This window comes from Loa loa, assembly GCF_000183805.2.
Source record: "Loa loa unplaced genomic scaffold supercont3.21, whole genome shotgun sequence".
Classification (NCBI taxonomy): domain Eukaryota; kingdom Metazoa; phylum Nematoda; class Chromadorea; order Rhabditida; family Onchocercidae; genus Loa; species Loa loa.
The window spans coordinates 8,993-16,672 of NW_018108201.1; positions in this window are offsets into that span (position 1 = coordinate 8,993).

The window sequence follows — 7,680 nt, forward strand, 5'->3', positions numbered from 1 at the left end:
TAGTTTTTGCATAATCAAGCTGGAACAGAGAGAGAGGAGAGAAGAGAGAGAGAGGAAGAGAGAGAGAGAAAGGAAATTAAAAGAGTGAAAATGCAAATACGAAAAAAAAGAAAAGATTCGAAAAAAGCAAAACGAAAATTTCCTACATTTTAACTAATTTCCAATTTTTGGGCTTACTTTCACAAAGTCTCTGCCGAAAAAGATTGCATAGGAAGCAGTAAATCTCGTTAGTGACCAATGGAACGATTGGGTCATTTGAAGGCCAAATGTGAAAATGTATGCTGGATATTTCTTTAATCAATCCTCAATTTTTCCTTTATTTTGCAAATCTATTTACAAAAGTTACACCATCCAATAAATTATCAATATCATACAGTTTAGCTGAAATAGCAAAATTAATTATGTAAGAAAGATGTGAAATGAATTAGCATAATTTTACAGGTGAATAAACAACGATGATGAACAGAATGATAATTTATAGATTGAGTAAGACAAGAAAGTTAATCTTTCAATTCTTAAAAAAGTTCATTTTATTCCACAGATTTAATTCTTAACAAAAAGTTACTGAAATCATGTTGAATATATTTGTTAAGATCTGTTAAAATCACAGTATTTAATCAATTATTGATTAAAATTTTGCATTTTATGAATTTTTTTTCTTCAAGAAATAATCACGGTGATATTATGATCCATTTCTTCGGAAAATTTATCACTGCATTAAACTTGAAAAGCTGGAATTACTTATTATCATTTCAGGTGTTATCACATTTAAGATGTAAATGGGATAAAATTAAATTCGTTTTTCTTCAATTAATCTATCTGAATTTGATCTTCATTAAAAATGCAGCATTACTTTCCCAATACTTTTTTTCTGCCTAATAGTCATGTCGAAAAAATTAATAAGTTTTGACAATAGTTAGGCGTAAATTTAGCTCGCATTTTTTTAAGATGATAATTATCAACTTAATTAATATTGCTGCATATTCATAAATTTTACGGTAACTAGTCTGAGATATCGCGGGAATAGCAAGATGAGAATTATAGCATTAGTCGAATCTAATAGTAAACGAAAAAAAAAGTATGAAAAAACAAATGAATTAGCAGAAATCATAGACTGGGAAAAAAAGGACGACAACATGATGACCTCTTGTTTCCTTTAACAAACAAAAGTAAAGGACATTTTTTGAATGGAATGATATTTAAATGCATTTCTTTCCATCATTTGTAACATATATTATCTCATTTTAAAGTTATGAAATTTCATCATAATGGGAGACTGTTTTGTCACAATGGGAAAAATAATAAATTAAACTCAGATTGTTAGCCAAATTTAAAAATGAAATATACAATTCAACATCTTTACAGTGCTACCCTTTAACCTTTCTTACAAAAAGCTAATTCAAATTTGCTATTTTCTTCATAGAAAATTTATTTAAATTAACAAATAAAATAATAAAATTGCTAAAAAAAATTTTGAAATTGTGGAAATTAGCAAATTTACTTTTATGCATTGGTAGACATTTCCTAGAAAAAGGAAATTTTAGTGACAATCTTAAATGTGACTTTATTATAAAGTCATACCATTTGTTTTAATTAATCATGATCAAATGTAATCTTCAATACTTAAAGCTTACATCTGATTTATCTCCCAAAAAAAAAGAAAAAAAAAGCAAGCTGAATAACATAGAAATTAGCTTGATGTTCAAGAAAAGAATTTCAAAATAGGGAGTATTTACATAGTGCTAAATGAAAAAAGCATCAGAAAGTTATGATTGATCGCAAATGATAGATTGTTAATGTGATGGGGCGCAATGATGCAGCAGATGTTCAGATGTTCACCATTAAAAGAAATACAATTAAATAGGATACTAAACGATAAGTGCCTGTGATACATTTTGAAATGAATTACTTAAATAATATTTTTCTAAAATAAGATTGAAATACAAAACGAAATGAGACAGCTATTTATTACCTAATTAATTTTCTCTATTTATTTGTTTATTCATTTTTTTTTCTTTCATGTAATCTATTTCATTATTCAAATTTTAGAATTTATAGAGCAGTAATTTTATTCCAGATAAGTCATACAAATTGAAAATGTCATTGGTAGAAGATAAAATGGAAGTGTGAAAATTTTTAAAAAGACTTACTCGAATTTTATCATTCATTAATCATATCATGATTAAATTTTTGAATAAATTTTTCAACATCTTATATATGAACTTCATATAGTCAACATTCATTCTCCAAGTTTATTGTTTTTCAGTTCTTTCACGTAATTACGTCTTTTTTTCTTTTTTACTTATCTTTCTAATCATTTCAAATTTTCATTTCATTGGTATTTATATGAATTATTGAAATCATTGTAGTAATAGCTGACAGATCTTAGAAATGATTTGATTTGATTTGACGATAAATGTATTAATAAAAATGAATTTTAAAATCTAGTAAAAAAAGAAATGGAAATAAAGGATACCTTTAAGGTATTTCATTGTTCATCCCATTTCAAGGTCAACTAAGAGTATCGTTTTTTTGTTTTGTTTTGTTTTTTTTCTTTTTGCAGAATATTTGCTTTTTCAAATGATAGTTTGTTTGGGGAAAGGCTGGATACGAAGAATGGATGTTTCATTAAATCATTGGATAGAAATGACATTTAATTACCATGATTTATTGTTCAGTAATATTTGATCCGTATTAAAATCATTTTCGCTCTAATTTCTAGCAATCGAAATTTGTGAATCCCATTTAAAACTACGCTTAGATTATTTTAATTCCAATGAAATTGAAAAGAAAATTAAATTCAAGCAAAAGCTTTTGATAAACATTTTGATACGAATTTAATACATTCAGTATTGAATACTTTGTAAAGAAAGGCAGTCAATCAAGTCAAGAATCTTTTGTCAATACTTTAATGAAAGGTGAATAATGTTTTTGCTAACTCTTCAAAATCAAATAACTAAAACGGAGAATTAAAAAAAGCCTGCAACATCTAGGGGTAATTCCTTAAATTTTAACGATCTGAAATTCGAGATTGTGCGTTAATTACGCCAAAATTCGATTTCGAAGTCTCATTCAATAATTTTTAACAATAAGCAAATTATAAATTAACAATAAGTAATTTGAAATTATTAATTTTAACCTAGAAAAAAGTTCAGATGTTTAATTCCCAAATAATTTTAAAATTTCGAAAATACTCGAAAAGAAGTTAATGAATTTTTCAAAACAATTTTTTCGTTCCTTTTTTTTGCAATATACAAAGCAAAAAAGGCATGAAAACTTGCAAAATGATGAAAAAAGATTAGTGTGTGTCACCGATGAGTCTCCAAAATCGATTATGGCACAGATATGCTTCTCTTAGTCTTGGGCTTATTTAAAGCTATTAATCTAGCTTACTCCTATTTCCTCAATCAATTATGAGTCAACATTCTTTTTTTTCTTTTGAGCTGTTTTTAGAACATTAATTAAAATTGTTGAAATTTAGAAGTCTATTTTTATTTTCTAACTTAGAATTTTAACATCAATAGTAAAATAAATGCTTACTTTTTCAGTTCCTTTGAACTCATTGATTAACTTACTAAAAATTCAATCCCTTCAAAAATTCAATTTCAATGTCTTTAATGAAACAAAGCTTATTTGATTACATCTGTTGTGAAAGTTTGATTATCTGAGTTGAATAGTTTCAGCAACAATAAATTTGATATTTATTTGTGTAGGAGAGTGAGCAAAGAACTTCTTTATTGACAGGATAATATGCAGATCTATTCAAACAATAATTGACCAAGCCAAACAGACTTTAAATTGGTAATAATTGGACAGTTGGATTAAGAACAGAGATGCCAGGAAATTTCCTGTTAATAATGTTGATGTGGCGTCCAAAACAAACCCTTTTTCAATTTTTGGATAGGCTTATGTATGTTAAGAAGTGAAAGTCGGTGATATTAAACACCGGAAACTGTTGAGAACCAAATTACAAAACATGCCCATCGCAACAGATCCAATGAGAAGAACCGATGTGAATTTAGTTTGATATTTTAAGCAATTGCTAACAAAGGCATTTCTAAACAAAGACATATGGGAAAAACGTATGGGAAAAACATATGGGAAAAACATGAGAATTGAAACGGAAAATAAATCTAAGGAATGTAAATTCAAACAAATATGTGAGATAAATGGTAAACCGTGAATCATGGAAAACATTCCTCATTTTATTTGTATAATTATAAAATTTATTTTAGTTTTTCGCGACTTTCGCGACAACATTACTCATACTGAAAATGTAGTAAGGACAATAAATTGTACCATAAATTATTCTTGATATTGTTGGCAATCCAAAACTGATCTGAGAATTGATAAAATTGATTCATATACTTTGATTCAAAATACATCAGTCGAACTATCTGATCTTACCGTATGCTTCGATTTCATCCGTTGTTTGCCAAAACGTTTCTTTTATAGTGCTGAAAATTCGATTTATCAAAGTTACATTTCATTTGATACTTTTTGCTCTTTTTATATTTGAAATTTTTGGAGGAATTATCGATAAGAGATTCAAAAAGTTTTATCAGAGACTGTTTGGGTATGAACGCTTTCTTTTAAGTTTAATTAACAGTGGTTCGATGGTTTGAATGAACGATTTATCTACTCTCGTGATTTCCACTAAAAGGAAGTCTTCTCGTTTTGACCAAAGTTTTGTTTTCGAAGTTTAGCAAAATTGGATGAACTAACCTTTTAATTAGAATCATTGCTATGAGGCGGTTACTTCAGAAACCTTTCCTAAATCAAGGCAGTTATCAGTTCCTGATTATATCCTAGGTTTGGTTAAGTTGATCAATTACTTTCTTAAAGTTGATTCAGTGTTATTTCATTTACCATGCAGCTTATTTAACATTTCGACATTTTGATTTATTTATTACGTTCGAAAATTCATAATTTTGGCTAATAATAAGGCCTCATCCATTTGTTAGCCAATTGATAAAGCATTCGATTAATAATTTTTCAAAAATTTTTTTAAAAAAGATAATGTCATTTTTTTCTGTTTGCGTTTATTCTAATTTAGTCATTATCTTAATTAGAAATAATCGGTCAACGGAAAGCATTCAATCATGATATTGTAAAATCCAAAAGATTAAGTGTATTCAGGGAAGATTGACAATAAAATATTTAATGTAAGTGATTTTTGAAATATATTGAGAATAGTTAAAATGCGAGTGGTCTTGTTAAATGTTATTTGTTTGTTTGTTTAAACAAACCGTCAAAACAAAAATAAAAAAAAGAAATCTATAAGTTGTTCATTTTTAATAGGCATCGAAAGAGTCCCACAAAAAAAAATAAAAGCTCTAAAAACATTTGAATTTTCCAATGAGAAATTTGGGTTGATGGTTACCTGTGCTTTTTCTTTATCAATTTTATCCGTCTTCCTTCCATTCCCAATGATTGTAAAAAAGAAAAAAGCGAAATTTTTTAATTATTGATTTACTCTTACTGTCAAATAATAAGGTATGCAAAAAAGAAACTTACTAATAAATATGGCATTTATTTCCTTGTCCAAACTAGGCGAACTATTTAAGGACGGATGCGATGGCTGTAGAGGAGCAAGAAATTGTTAATTGTACTGATAATGATGCCACAGAAACAGCAATTATTGATTTCTATAAAAAGATTGCTTAAGATGAATGCAATCCAGTAATTCAGTACAGGATATCATTGCAGTGATGGAATAATAGTGACAGGCAGTAAAGGAGCACTGAAGGATTCGTAGCTTGAAAAATTACGAACAAGCCCAGCCAGATGCTAGGAAGCCCAAGTCAAAGTCTAAGCCTAGGCCTAAGTCTGAGACTGAAGCCTAAGTCTATTGCTCATGCCTACTGTCGACTGTCGACTGTCGAATTGCCGTTTCTCGCCGCTGAACCGTTGTCAAATTGAGCGCTTGGCTATGCTATCGCCTTGAGTGCTTTGCGCTAGCTCTCCGATTGAATGACACAGCACGCTGTCGGATCGAAAGACTACTCGAGCTTTTACACTTGATAACTAACCACTAGGAGGATAACTGACCCTAGCCCCATTATTAGCCTAACTGCCACACTAGAGATCCTTTATAAGATTTCGAATCATTGCAACATTCCAACAACTGCACGTAAGTTTGATTAACAGATTGGAAACAATTAACAAAAAAGGGCCTTCCATGTCTGCAACATTTGAACATTGGAATTAAAGATTGGTTAAAAAATTGAAAGAGATGGATTTGGATGAGTAATTCATCACTTTAGGTATCAAAATATTTATTTTATTAATTTTGTGTAACGAATCTAATTATTTTGGAAGTATTCTGAATTCCAATTCATGACATTTTTTCGACTTTGCAGGCATTATTATTATCAGCGATTAGTAAGATTGTCAGCATGTAATTGTTTTTATAGCAAAAAAAAAAGAAAAAAAACTCATGAAAGTGAAATCTACTTTAAAAAAAAAGATACAAAAGGATAGAAAATTTGAATTACATGTATTTCATCAATATTTCCAGTTGCAATAAATTTTTAGATATATAAACTTCTTCCAATATTCCAGGAGCAAAGCTTTTGTTTTTACTTTTACAAAAAAAGTTATATCAGATAGTATTGAATTGATAATTTAAATGATTATCTTATTCAACAAAAATGGTCCTTTAAAATTTAAAATTTCAATTGTTTGCTGTCAATTTGAACATTTTTTCCTATGAAATATAACTGAATTAAATTTTCCAATCTAATGTGACGAAATTGCACACAAAACTTTGTGAAACGAAATTATGCACAAAATTTTGCGACGGATTTGCATAAATTAATTTTCACAATGCAATATAACAGCTAAAATGAAATTGTACAGTATAAAGGATTAAACGATCATTGTTATCATTGCATTATTACACGTTGCGATAGATTATTTGTACAGATAGTTTGCCACTCTCATTTGAATGAGCATTTACACAGACGATATTTGGACAGTACTAAGCAAAAGAAGTGACTGAGTCGTCTATATTAAAGACTCTTCCACGAATTTCATCCGGTAAGTTCTACTTCATTTATTCCGATAGAAAATGCCAGTTGCTATCCAGACTTTTGCGTCATGGAATTTTGGAATTTCCAGTAAGCGTGAAATGAGTGCTTTTTTAAGAACAAAATTATCTTCCAATCAAATTTGTATGGATAAAGTTTTCGCAAATACTACTTTGGAACGTTTACAATCCCTTTCCAACATGTTATGTTAGTCGTTTGAATGAGAGATGTCCCACCATATTCTTTTTTTTCAACGCTAATACATTTAGAAAAGCATTTATTGAATCTTTATGCAATTTTCAAACAACAGGCGTTGTTATCCAGTGCATTAGTAAATTTGAATGTTTTTCAGAATTGGCAAAGTATTGTTCACTTCAACATGCATTTTATTTATTTCGCTTTCGTCGTCTTCCAACTGGGCAACATTCAAACAATTGTAAGTTCATTTAAAGTTAAAAAATACAATATAGCACTACAATATTCCGAAAATCTCAACATTTAAATAAAATATGAGGTAGATAATTTCGTGCAATTTGAGGAAGCGCAAACGGAGCAAAACAGACCTGTTGGATTTACCAGTGCAAAAAGTGAGTGAGGAACGGAATGTACCAATAAGTTTGTCAATACAAGGAGTAGTAAATGGAGAAGT